Source organism: Sminthopsis crassicaudata, chromosome 1 (genome assembly GCF_048593235.1).
Source record: "Sminthopsis crassicaudata isolate SCR6 chromosome 1, ASM4859323v1, whole genome shotgun sequence".
Classification (NCBI taxonomy): domain Eukaryota; kingdom Metazoa; phylum Chordata; class Mammalia; order Dasyuromorphia; family Dasyuridae; genus Sminthopsis; species Sminthopsis crassicaudata.
Genome location: NC_133617.1, coordinates 578,257,157 through 578,271,568, shown reverse-complemented (window position 1 = coordinate 578,271,568; position 14,412 = coordinate 578,257,157). Strand labels below are relative to the sequence as shown.

Sequence of the window (14,412 nt, the reverse complement as noted above, 5' to 3'; positions counted from 1 at the left end):
CATTTAGTTACTAGTTGTATGACCCTAAATAAGTTATTTAACCTGAATTGCCTTGTTCCCCCTCAAAAAACAAAACAATAAAACCCCTATATTTGGACTCAAATATCTCAATTCCTGATATGCTAAGTAAGGAAGTAGAAATGGCACTAAAGAAGACCCAAAGGACAGCCAGGCCAGACTAAATACACATGGAAGAAATCCATGATGGATGAGAGTACTAAGGAATCAATTCTTAAAATACCAAATGACTGGAAAAAAAAATGATGACTAGGTATCACTACCAAAAAAAGGTATCATTAACTGCTCACCAATATACTGACTTTCTTATCTCTATAAATTTTTTATGAGAAAGATTTGAATATGTATCAAGGGTATCCATGACGAAAATAAAGGAACAGATAAGTTTATGCAGATTATGTTTTACTGTGGACAACATATTCACAGTCTCAGAAGCAGGTCTAGAATACAAGCTCTGTCTACTTAAAAAAATAATAATAAAGCATTTAAGTTGATGGTGCAAACTGCAACCTATGTGGCTTTCTCTAAATACAGAATCTCTCACATATCTGTTAAAAGCATACATTTGGTATTCTATCTCCCATTTCTATGTCTCCTGACTCCAGGGCTGGTGCTCTATCTCATGAGGGAAAGGAAAGCAGGAACCCCATTTCTCGGCACATAGATAATCCCATGAGGCACAGTGTCCCCTGTAAAATGAATTTACAGGCCCGAAAACCTAGATTGAGAAATAAAAGAATTTTATTTGGAATTTGGAAGTAAAGTTCAGTTACAAAGACGCCAGGGCCAGAGGTGGCCGCTGGGCAGGCAGGGACCCCTACATGGCTAAAAGGATACCATGTGTTGGCTGGGAGAGCTCCTGCAAAGAGGGCATTCCGGCTCACCTCTTTTATACCCAAAAGATGATGGGCAGTACCCCTAAGTTCTCGGTGGGCTTTTCAGTTAGCTCAGATCGGGTGAGGGCTGGGGGAAGCTGAGCTGATAGTGGGGGCTGGGCCTGGATATTCAAAGGGTGCCTTTGACCAGGATTTGTGAATCAAGGTCAGCCATAGGTTGGGCAATTAGAAAGGAATCTTAAAGGGACCTCAACCCCCATCAGTCCCCCCCTTAAACAGTTGAGACTTAAATTCATTTAAGAAAAAAAAAAAAGAAAATATGGGACAGTGTTCTTCATTTAAGGAAAGGTTGAAGATTTTCTCCAAAGATCTTCAGAGTAGCAGGGTCCCCTCGTCTTGTTCCCCGCTCAAACCATTGCCTCCAGATGCATATGGAAAAAGGGGCATCGATCTCCTCTTTAACTGCTTCAAGCTGACAAGGGTCATAGAGATTTGGGGTTCCATGCCAGGAGGTGAGGTGTGAGGTGTGGGGGATGACAGTAGGGCATCGAGGAGGTGTCCCAGTCAGTTGTCCCCAGTCAGTTGTCCCCAATCAATGTTCTCCAGGCTGAAAGGCCAGCTGAGAATCCAAAGTGTAAAGCCTAGAGAAAACAGATCTCGGGAACAGATTAAAAGTGGGGTGTCTATAGGCCGAGCGAATATAATTAAGATGACAATACTCCCTAAACTAATCTATTTATTTAGTGCTATACCAATCAGACTGCCAAGAAATTATTTTAATGACCTAGAAAAAATAACAACAGAATTCATATGGAAGAACAAAAGGTCGAGAATTTTAAGGGAAGTAATGAAAAAAAAATTAAATGAAGGTGGTCTAGCTGTACCTGATCTAGAACTGTATTATAAAGCAACAGTCACCAAAACCATTTGGTATTGGCTAAGAAGTAGACTAGTTGATCAGTGGCATAGGTTAGGTTCACAGGGCAAGACAGTGAATAAAAATAGCAATCTAGTGTTTGACAAACCCAAAGATCCCAAATCTTGGGATAAGAATTCATTATTTGACAAAAACTGCTGGGAAAACTGGAAATTAGTATGGCAGAAACTAGGCATGGACCCACATTTAACACCACATACTAAGATTAGATCAAAATGGGTCCAAGATTTAGGCATAAAGAACGAAATCATAAATAAATTGGAGGAACATGGGATGGTTTACCTCTCAGACTTGTGGAGGAGGAAGGAGTTTGTATTCAAGGGAGAACTAGAGACCAGTATTGATCACAAAATAGAACATTTTGATTACACCAAATTAAAAAGTTTCTGCACAAACAAAACTAATGCAAACAAGATTAGAAGGGAAGTAACAAATTGGGAAAACATTTTTACAGTTAAAGGTTCTGATAAAGGCCTCATCTCCAAAATATACAGAGAATTGACTTTAATTTATAAGAAATCAAGCCATTCTCCAATTGATAAATGGTCAAAGGATATGAACAGACAATTTTCAGATGATGAAATTAAAACTATTTCCGCTCATATGAAAGAGTGTTCCAAATCACTACTGATCAGAGAAATGCAAATTAAGACAACTCTGAGATATCATTACACACCTATCAGATTGGCTAAGATGACAGGAACTAATAACGATGAATGTTGGAGGGGCTGTGGGAAAACTGGGACACTAATGCATTGTTGGTGGAGTTGTGAAAAAATCCAACCATTCTGGAGAGCAATCTGGAATTATGCCCAAAAAGTTATCAAAATGTGCATACCCTTTGACCCAGCAGTGCTACTACTGGGCTTATATCCCAAGGAAATACTAAAGAAGGGAAAGGGACCTGTATGTGCCAAAATGTTTGTGGCAGCCCTTTTCATAGTGGCTAAAAACTGGAAAATGAATGGATGTCCATCAATTGGAGAATGGTTGGGTAAATTGTGGTATATGAATGTTATGGAATATTATTGTTCTGTAAGAAATGACCACCAGGAGGAATACAGAGAGGCTTGGAGAGACTTACATCAACTGATGCTGAGTGAAACGAGCAGAACTAGGGGATCATTATACACTTCAACAATGATATTGTACAAGGATGTATTCTGATGGAAGTGGATATCTTCAACATAGAGAAGAGCTAATCCAATTCCAATTGATCAATGATGGACAGAATCAGCTACACCCAGAAAAGGAACACTGGGAAATGAGCGTAAACTGAGAGCATTGTTTTTTTTTTTTGTTTTGTTTTGTTTTGTTTCTCTTCCCAGATTATTTTTACCTTGCGAATACAATCCTTCCTTTGCAACAACAACAACAAAATTCGGTTCTGCACATATATATGGTACCTAGGATATACTATAAGATATTTAATATGTATGGGAATGCCTGCCATCTAGGGGAGGGGGTGGAGGGAAGGAGGGGAAAAACTCGGAACAGAAGGGAGTACAAGGGATAATGTTGTAAAAAAAAAAAAAAATTACCTATGCATATGTACTGTCAAAGAAAATGTTATAATTATAAAAATTAATAAAAAAAAAGATGAAGATCTTCTTGATCCTGAAAAAAAAAAGTGGGGTGTCATCCAGTAGAGATGGTGACATTCAGGAGAATGGGGCCTTTAGCAAGAAATGTATCAGGTCCCTTCTGTGGGCTGCTTGTCTCATAACCCACCTAATTATCAAAGAGAAATAGAGAAAATGCTGAGAAAAGATTATTTGTAGACTAGCTCTTTCACCCTTAATTTCCAGGAAAGCTAATTTCTCCTGGGGTTGGGATTAACAGGTGTAGACCAGAATCCAGGGGAGGCAAGAGGCCTTGATATCTAATAGATTTAATGAACCACTGCTCTTTTGTAAGGCAGGGTCTAGGGATGGGTATATCCCCAGTTGTCAGAGCTGTAGATCAAGATAAGAATGTGGTTTAAGCTCTTGGAAATGTTAGAAAAACTGTGTTGTTCTTGAAGAGAGTTGGTTATTCAATAAGCAAAGATCCTGAATCTTTTCCTTCCTAGTTTCCCCACTCTTTATGGAGGAGGGGTGAAAAGCATCAGCATAGCCTACCCAGCTTACCGGCCCCTGGGGTGTTGGGCTGTCCTGAGATAAAAGGGAAACAGGGCCAGACCTCAAATTCCTACCAGGGAGCAGGATGCTAGGGGGCCAGGTCAACCCTTGTGGTGTTCTATGGTGGTGAGAAGGCAGCTCCTCCTGCTCAAATTCAGGGCAGAGACTGGGGGTCTTCTAAGGTCTAAGTCTAGAAGAGATTTGCATTAAAAGGGCATCTCTGCTTCTTTCTAAGTGTCTGGAGGCAGGAGTTGCCCTGAGAAGAGAACTGAGAGACTCAGGTTAATGAGATAAAGGGAAACCAACAGGTGTTAGAAATCAGTTTTGGTCTTACAGATCTCTATTAGTTGTCCATTGTCCAGTAGCAGACAGATGACAGGGCTAAATACTTATTTTTCCAAGCATTTAGGATATAATGATTACATATAATCAGGCTAGAAACAGCAAGGTATGACATAATTGAATTGCATTAACAATTTCTATTGACTATTGCTCTGATGTTAAAATCAGTTACATGAGAAAAAAATAAATTCTAAACAAATATTTATCATAACCTTATATTGATAACAATAAGGAATTTATCCCTATAGGTTCATATCCAAGTAGATGATATTCATACAAATCAGTTTGTTTTTTAAAATACCCAATGCAAATACAATCATATACAGAACGTCTAATTCCACATTGGGTGGATTAGTTAATCTGTTCAGTGGAGTTTATTGAGAGGCAGTAACCGGACCCCAACTCTAGAGCTTTCATTCTCCTTAGGCGTCCCTAAGAGAGAGAGAGATACGACAAAAAGTTTTAATTTCGCCAGAGATATAGCATGACGTCTCAATGCTACAGCTTGATCTTGAGCATAGAGCTCCAGACAGCATCAATCAAGTCCCGGGAAATTGAGCTGTCCCACCTCGCTGATAGAGTTTGTGTTACCTCATGAACAGGAAGACTGAAATACAGACAAGAGCAATATTGGAGTAGGTCTCTAGAGAGATGATATAGTCGGTGGAGACAGCATCATGATAAGAGATTCCCATAGTTTGGGATGGGAGAGGCATTCTGCTATTCTGAAATATAAGATTTTATCAAGTATTCTGATAAAGAGGCAGGGGGAGGTTTTGTAAAACTAAGAGGCAGGGAGACTGAGGCAGGATAATTAGGGAAACTGAGTCAGGACAATAAAACAAACCAGACTAAAACTAGAAAATGCAAGGACTTGTGGCAAGGACCAGTTTCTCCCCAATAACCCCAGAATTATTAGCATAGAACAGCACTCCTTATTCAGAGAGACACATGCCTCTCTGTTTGGATCTCTGCAGTTGGGGGGCATCTCAGCCAGAGATGGACAGTCTTTAGGTCTGTGGTCATTTGTGCATTTAACTCAGAGTCTGCTGTGTAGCAGTGCTCAGGCAGTCCTGCTGCCCTGAGAAGGCACCCCAAGTCAGGGGCTCTGAGAGAGAGAGAGAGAGAGAGAGAGAGAGAGAGAGAGAGAGAGAGAGAGAATGAAGCTCTCAAACTCCATTTTCTCTCTCTCTCTCTCTCTCTCTCTCTCTCTCTCTCTCTCTCTCTCTCTCTCTCTCTCAAGGACAGATTTCTGAGTAAATTATGCAATTAGACCAAGAGACAGGCCGCCCCAAACCATTAGAGTTCTGATGTTGAAATGCTGAAATAATAAGGAATTGGGGTAACAGGGGTGGAGAAACAGATCAGAGAGACTGCCAGTCCTAGGACAGGTGTCTGATTTTGCTTGTTTCTAAAGAATAATCCCAAAGACTGAATAAGGGATTTCAAAGTTAAAAACATAAGCCAGACAATCATAGTCTAGCAAATTTTAAGCAGAGTAAAATAGTTTCCAATTCGCCCTGAACTGAAATAAGATGTCAGTTTTTTCCCAATTTCCTGACCAGCTGAAATCTCAGTTTCCTTCTCCCCCTGTTTACAGAAATTATCTGATTATACATAACAGACTAGTAAATTTCCTGAAACAGCAATAGTCAAAGAGTTATATGCAGCAATAGTTAAACAGGTTTATACAGCAATAGTTAAAGTTTTCTCATACAGAGCAATAGTCAAACAGTTTTATGCAAGTCCCCCAGTTTTAATGAGTCTTTAAAAAAAAAAAAAAAAAACAGATCAATTAATTTGAAAGCTGGCCTATCTCACTCAGAGCCTTTTCGGTGGAAGGTGAGTGGAGAAATCCCACGTGGCCCCTCCCTACTCTGTTAGAAGAGGCAGAGAGAGGGGAAGGCAGCTAGCATTAATGCAGAGAATAGTGAGTCGAAGACAAAAGACCCTACCCCCCACCCATCTTCTAGTGATTAGGGTGTGAGGGCATTTGGGACATTTAGAAAGTTCAGACCCTAATTGGAGATAAGCGACTCCTGAAGCAAGTTGGGGGTTGGGCGAGAGAGAGTGGAACTCTACATAGAATTCAGGTGTTAATTTAGCCATTGTCTAAAAGGCAGCTTGAGGGAGAATCTATTCTTATTCTATATCTCTGGCTTCCTGGTCTGAAGCCAGAGAAGTTCAGTCAAGAAAAGACAGTTTAAGAAAACTGAGGCAGTAAAAAAAAAAAACTGTTGCATACCAGACAGAGAAAGATTCTAACGAAGGGCCAAATTAAAAGTAGTTAAGGAGCATTTAAATAGTTTCAATCACTTTAATTCACCCCTGCCTGCCTGCAGTCAGGATGGGGGGAAAAAAGGAGAAATTCAAAAGAAATTATTTGCACTCTCTTAACAATTAATTTGCCTGGATTCAGAATTTTGTTCCCCAGCCCAAATTACAAAGATGTCCTTTCTGAAGCTCTAGCCTGGCTGGAACCAGAACTTAGAAAGGGCATCTTTTAATTGTTGGGAGGGGGCATAGAATGCCAATTGAGAGAAATAGAGAGTGCGCTAGGAGCTAAAAGTCCTGGACCAAGAGAAAAGTCAGGAGTTCCCACCTGCAAGGTTACTGAGACAGAGAAAGGCTTGAACAGTGAGCAGGTAAGTATGCCGTGAGGCTTAGAAAGAAAATGGGCAGTTTTAAAATCCTGCCTAGAGTCTAATGCAGGAAACCAAGTCCCATTTTAAAAGGTATGGGACAAGCTAGTTCTGAGAGCGCTGGAAGCCATGGCTCCTTTAAGAGCCAGGTAGAAGCTATGGAAAGAGAATTTCTAGAGATCTTAAAAAGAGTCCCCAAATCTCCCCACTGTACCCCAAGAAGGGGACAGGATGGGAGCATTTAAATGGCAGGTTAAGCTACATGGGAGAAGTTGGAAAAGAGAGAGAATGGAGGAAGGGAGAGATTTATCTTACCCAGTGCTTCTCAGGTGGCGAAGGTGAAGGCTCACACAGTTGGGTAGAGACACATCTCCAAGTTCGCCCGATCCATTGACCGTCTCTTCGTGGCTACAGCCTGACCACTACGGTGGAGTGCGAGAGGGCTCAAACACAGATATCTCCCCCAGAGGAGATCAAGGAGACTGCTGGCCTGGAACCCGAGAGGGTTGGCCATATGGTGGGGGGAGGGGTGAAGAAGAGACACTCTCCCAAGTGTCTCTAGCCTGTGGGCAGGCTTTTCTGGCGAGATAAAGAGATTAGAAATGCCTTGGAAAAAGGTATTTTATCTCTAGAAGAAGCGGCCTGTAGAGACAGAGTGAGACAAAAAAAGAACTTTTTTCCCTGAAAAGTAGTCTCCTCAGGAGACTTTGGTCGCACCCCATACCTGGTCTGGGTGCCCTATGTTTTAGAGATAGAGTGAGACGAGGGTAGGAACACAGATATTCTTCCCGGAAGCTGCTCAAAACTGCTAAGGACGAAAGTTGGTTCTGAGAGACCTGAAAAGGTTAAGGTTAGTTTTTGGGGTAACAATTTTCGGGGTCCCCATGAGGGCCACCAACTCATGAGGGAAAGGAAAGGGGGAGCCCCATTTCTTGGTGCATTGATAATCCCATGAGGCACAGTGTCCCCTGTAAAATGAGTTTACAGGCCCGAAAACCTAGATTGATAAATAAAAGGTTTATTGTAGGAATTTGGAAGTAAAGTTCAGTTACAAAGATGCCAGGGCCAGAGGTGGGCGCTAGGCGGGCAAGAACCCCTACATGGCTGGAAGGATACCATGTGTTGGCTGGGAGGGCTCCTGCAAGGAGAGAGTTCCGGCTCACCTCTTCTACACCCAAAAGATTGTGGGCAATTCCAAGTTCTGGCGGGCTTTTCAGTTAGCTCAGATCAGGTGAGGGCTGGGGGAAGCTAAGCTGATAGTGGGGCTGGGCCCAGATATTCAAAGGGTGCCTTTGACCAGGATTTGTGAATCAAGGTCAGCCATGGGCTGGGCAATTAGAAAGGAATCTTAAAGGGACCTCAACCCCCATCATATCCACTGAGCCACTTAGCTGTCCCTCATTTCTATGTCTCAACATAAACTATGTCCAGTCCTTGACATGCACTCCTTTTTCACCTCAGATTTTCAAAATATTTATCTTTATTCAAGAGAGGTCAAGTTTCACCTGGTCCTGAGGCCTTTCTTGATCCTCATATTTAACAAGGCTCTCTTTCCCTTTCCCTTCAAATTTATCTTGCATTTACTTCTCTGTGTGCATGTTTCACCTACTTTCTTCCCCTCCATGAATAAAATGAAAGCTCAAGAAGCATTAACTATTTAGCTTTTGTCTTTGGATTTCCAATATGCAGCAAAATGCCTTAAAAAATAGTAGAAGCATGTGTTTCCTAACTTAAATTGAATTCAAGATTTCTTAATAAACACAGCAGATATCTTTTTCAATATCTAGCAAAACATAAGATAAAAAGCTGTATATGTGTGTGTGTGTGTGTGTGTATCTGTGTGTGTCTGTGGGTGTGGGTGCCTCTATCTTGGAGATTATTGAGATTAGGATATAAATGGAAGAAGGGTTCAGTAAATATGATGAAGTCCTCCAGATGCTATTGTTTGTGAATGATGTGGTGCTGATTGTATCTAGCCCCGGACATTTCATATCTTCCGAAAGGAAGTCCAATACCTCACAAAGTTTGGCCTAATGATACACAAAGTGAAAACCAAGAGGATAAAGAGTGCTTACTACATAGATTAGATATTCTTTGGAGGGATAGACTATTGAGCTGGTGTATTAGGACATGTGTCTTAGACTGCATATGGACAATGAACTAACCCAGATTTGAATAAGAGGAAGAGAGTGATTTGGATTGTTTTGGAAAACTCTGCAATGATACCATATTGATCCCTAATACAAAAATACATTTTTGGATTTTCTCTTCTTTTATTTAATTTTCAAATATTTGTAATTTAACAAACACTCCAAATAAGAATAAGAACATTTCCATATGCACCTACTAGAACAGAAAGAGATTAAATGAAAAATCTCAAATATCTATTACCTGGAACCTGTTTTTTAAAAAGAGTATGTAATAAATTCCACATAGTACTTTCAAAGCTGTCCAGCTTGTCTGTGTTTTCTCCTGAAATTCCCTCTGTTCTCTTCTTCAATTCAATGTTCATTCAATGACCCTCTTTTATTTTCTTTTTTGTTTTAGCAACCCTTGTTACTAGCTCCCCCTCCCCAAAAATAAATAGAAATAAAAGAACAATTTTTGTAATAAATAATAGTCAAGCAGAAACTTTGTGAGATCATAAGTCTTTCAAATACCAATGTTTTAAAATACCAATATTCTTCTGGTTGGAGCAGCAAACTGGGTCAGTAGATAGAGGACCAGTCCAGGAGTCAGGAAGATTAATTTTCCTAAATTCAAATTCCACCTTAGACACTGATTTGCTGTGTGACCCTGGGCAAGTCACTTAACCTTGTTTTCCTTAGTTTTCCTCATGGAAAAACACTTTAGTATCTTTGTCAAGAAAACCCCAGTGTTACAAAGAGTTGGACGTGACTCAAAATGACAAAACATCAACAACAAAAATGACAGCTTTCCCTATGCCCACCTTTGCATTAAAATTAGCAAAAGCAAGCATTAAAGCATATGTAGATTTACTCTAGAGACATTTGTTGAACTTTGCAAAGAATTTCTCTACCTTCTTGTTCTCTTCTATAAATGTCTGTGAATAAGTTACAACTATGCACTCTTCAGTCTCAACATCCCAGCTGAGGTAATGGATAATAGAAATGGTTAAACCTCAGATTTCTCACCTTTATGTTAGCTGCCTCGGGTGGAAAACTAATCTTTGGGTTAACTGGATCTTTTCTAGATCTTTTCAAATTTGCTTACATTTCCAAATACAAAAACAAAACAAAACAAAAAAAATCTGCTAAACAAGACACTACAATGAACATAATATAATTGATCCTATATGACTCAATATTCTCAAACTTGGAAGGACAGTGAGCTTTATGTTCAAGAGTGCAAAGATAATGAGGTAATAAGTAAAGAGAAGTCTCCCTAGTTATTACATTTTCCCTTCAGATTCACTTTATTAAAATTCCCCTAAAAAGAACCTCCAAACCTGTGTTTTAGTCATTTTTTTCAGTCATTTTCCATTCTTAGTGACTCCACTTGGGATTTTCTTTGCAAAAATCTTGGAGTACCTTGTGTTTCCTTCTCCAAATATTTTACAGATGGGGAAACTGAGGCAAATAGTTACATAACTTGCCTAGAGTCACACATCTAGTAAGTGTCTGCTCAGATTTTCCTGACTTTAGGTCTAACATACTATTCACTTCACCCCTTAGCTAACCATTCCAGCTAACCATTTCAAAAGGCCTACTATACTTTTTAAAGCAACAGTGAAACGTACAATTCTGTAGTTTTCTCTTGTTTCTTTCATATTAAATTTGATTTAACTTTTTGAGATCATCACTTTTATCAAAAAATGGAGCCAGTCAAAACTTAGTGGTTTGGTTGAAGATGAACAGGAGACACTTGAAATTTTATTTCTTGTTCTCTTTGAATATATGAAGAACAGGTAGAAAGGAATCAGATTACCAAAGACATTGAAAACCCTTGTTACTGGAAGGAGTAGTGTAAATGCTTTGTCACAAATACATAAATCATCTACGAGAAGACTGGACACATTGTGGAGAGACAACTCATATTTTTGATCTGCTGATGTGCTGATATCTTCCATCCTCATTTTAGTAAACATTTTTATGAGTTGTTAAGATGTTTAAAAAAAAAAAAAAAAAAAAAAAAAAGGAGCATTTTCCCCAAGATGAGTCTCTGAACTTGGCTAGCTTTCTCCTTGAACAACAGGATAGTGTTTGTCCTTCATCCCCGAAAAGGATCATGATATCAGAGAGGTGATGCTGTGACATGCAAGTAAATTGGATTTAAGTGAGGGAGAGCTGGGCAAGGTCACTGCCTTACTTTCCCTCCAGAGCCATCTGGGTCCAGTGGCCAGATACAGATCATGGCTCTGGATGCAAAGGGAGATGTCGGCTTTTTTAAGTTCAGGTCTTCAACAGGTCTCAGTTTGACTGAGGTTGCACTCATTCAGTGATTAGGGCTAGGTAGCTAGAGGAAAAGCTAGTAAAAAAAAATAAAATAAAATAAAAACAAAAACAAAAAACACAAAAAAACCCCAAGCCTCTAAAAAAATAAATTGTGGAGGGGAAGTCCTTCAGGGTTTCTGGCCAAAGCAGGAATGACTATTTACATTTAATCTAAGTTAATCAGTCCCAAACAAAGATCAAATGGAACTTGCCTAAGATTTATTGGTGACCTATTAGAATCAAATTGATTTTAGTTTAAGGCCTGGTCCTTAAGAAAGAAATCTAACCAGTAAACCCCAAAATATCTTGGGAGGGTCCAGAGGAGCAGCAGAGGAAAAAAAAAAAAAAAACTGCTTAGGCAGATAGAACACTGTTACCACCATATATCTGGGGTCATACAGCTATTAAGTATCTGAGGGTGAATTTGAATCCAGGAAGTTAAAGCAGTGGGTAGAGTACTGGAATGAAAAAGAGATTTCAAATGCAGCCTCAGGCCCTGACTAGCTGTAGAAATAAATCCTAGGCAAGTTACTTAAACCTTATTACTTGTTTTCTCATCTATAAATGAGCTAATGAAGGAACCACTCCAGTATCTTTGCCAAGAAAACTGCAAATTGAGTCACAAAGAATTGGACATGACAGAAATAACTGACCAACAATAATAACTTCCTGACTCCAGATCCAGTATTCCTATCTACCACATCACCACACAGAGCTGTCCTCTGTCTTTATATAGGAAATACAAAGCTTCCTCAAGCTTAGGAGGCCTGTTGAGAGATTCTGGGAGACAGGGATTTGGAACAAAGATAGATGTCTTGAAAAGATTCCATGAAGAACTTCTGGTTTCTCATCTTCACTTTTTATCTGAATGGGACACTAGTCAATCTTAAACTTTAAGAAAAACTAAGAGCTGTAAAATCTTGGGCAAATCATTTATCCTCTCAGGAGTCTAGGAAAGTATCTAAGATTGTAACTTGCAAAAATGTGCCAACTTGCATTGGTAAATGAGATTTCTCTATAGTAATGAAATATCAAAGTTCTATTCCCTATTCCTATGATGTTTTATTTAATATTGTTGAATTGTTTGAATTAATTTAATCCTCTGAACTAATTTCCCTAGCTAGTAAAAGTGAACATATGGGTGGGAGCTAGCAAAATTCACTAAAAAAAATTTTTTGTACTTATAATAATGCACAGAGTAACTGGGACCTGGATTAGCTTTTCTGGGATCCATATATGAAAGATAGAATTATCCATATCCTACATATCAAAGCTTCTTAAACTGAGGGTCACAATCCCATATGGGATTGCATAACTGAATGTGGGAGGGATTATGAAAAATTTAGCAACAATAAAAGGTATCAACTATTCTGCCAAGATTTAGTTCTTTATGTAAAAATAAATAAGCACATTATTTCATTAGTATGTAAATGGTATAACTATATGTAAACTAAAGAATTGTTTTAAAATAAATTTTTTATGATTTATTATCAGCAAATGTTTGATTTGCATACATCTACATGGAGTCATGTAAAAATTTTCTCTGGCAAAAAGGAGTTATAAGTGGCAAAAATTTAAAAAGCCTACTATATATGAAATAAAGGTGATAATATTTGCATTGTGTAACTATAAGATTATTGTGAAGAAAGAACTTTGTAGAAAGTAAAAAATACTCAGGAAAAGTAAACTGTTGTAATAATGCTAGTAGCTCTTCTAAATGTGGAAGTATTACTGAGCATTCAAGAATCAAACATTCTAGGCTAATGCTTCTGAATTTCTAAATATAAAAATGTAGACTGAATTCAGCAAGTTTAAAAGTCACTTGACACACTTAAGAAAATTCTAGTAGAAAAAGGGAAAAATAAATATGACTCACTCATAACTTAGGGTTTCCAGATCTTGGAGTTTATAAATCTTAAGTCTTAAGTGGCCTTGAGAAAAAGCTAATGAGACATATTCAATCCTGTACTCATTGCTGCTGTTACTAATAGCAAGTGCAGCATTAAGAGTCAAAGGAACTGGCATATGCTTAAGGAGGAGAAATTTAAAAAGTCCAGACCAGATACAATCAGAGAATCTAGTGAGAAAGAAATAAGACAGTAAGTAAGAACAATATAAGAAAGGCAACAATTGCTGAGCAGTGGGAATTTCCAACCCTCCTTCATTTGATAAGGTCTCAAGTTATAAAGCACAGGACCTGGGTTTTCCTTTTTTTCAATGGAAAGGTAGAGGAAAAGAAAAAATGTTTGATAATTGAAAAAAATTGTAAAACAATAACATTTAAATTTAATTTAAATTTATATTACCTATAATTTAAAAAACTAAATAATATTCCTTAGTGTAGGATTTCTTATAATGTTTGACAAGAAAATCCACATAAATAACTAAGATACTTAGGAGAAAAACAATAACATCTTTAAGTAATCATTTAGTAAAATATTGAAACATAAAGTGTCCAAATGTAGAAAAACATGATTTGCTTATATTTATTGTTGTGATTTATAAGTACTGTTATTGATAAAGAGGAAAGACTTTTCTTTATATGAATGTTTTAGATAAAATAAGAAGAAATGTTTCAATTAGAAAAGAAGATACCTTAATAAAGGAAGCTAGATAGCTTAAATGTTTTAGCTAGATAGGAAAGAACCTTAAAAAAAACAAAACCAAAAAAAAAAAACCTGCTAATTGGGCCCAACAAAAATTTCTGGAAAAGTTAAAGAGATGAGTGATAGAGGGGAAAAAAATGGGGAAAAAGTGAGGGTTATTCAAAAAAGATTAAGAGAATTAACACTTTGCCCAAAGGGCCACACACACAAAAAAAAAAAAAAAAAAAAATTAAGGAAATAACACTTTGAAAAAACAAAAATTCACTGAAGAAAAGAACTCTTTAAATAGCAGAATGAAAATGGAAAATGGAAAAAAAAAAAAGTAGTACAAAATCTTACTAAAAGAAAATAATTTCTTAAAAATTATATTTGAGCAAGTAAAACTAATGACTCCACAAGACATAAGACATCAAGAAACAATAAAACAAAGTCAAAAGAATTAAATAAAAAATAAAAG

At 37.9% G+C, this 14,412-nt stretch overlaps 1 long non-coding RNA gene across 1 annotated transcript; it reads right to left on the bottom strand.

The window, feature by feature from the left end:
• Positions 1-741: 741 nt before the first annotated feature.
• On the bottom strand, positions 742-7,361 carry LOC141555374 (uncharacterized). The gene is made up of 2 exons (XR_012486174.1): positions 7,211-7,361; positions 742-1,510 (listed from the first exon to the last, which is right to left on the bottom strand). It is a non-coding gene; the product is annotated as an uncharacterized LOC141555374 (long non-coding RNA).
• Between the last annotated feature and the right edge of the window lie 7,051 nt (positions 7,362-14,412).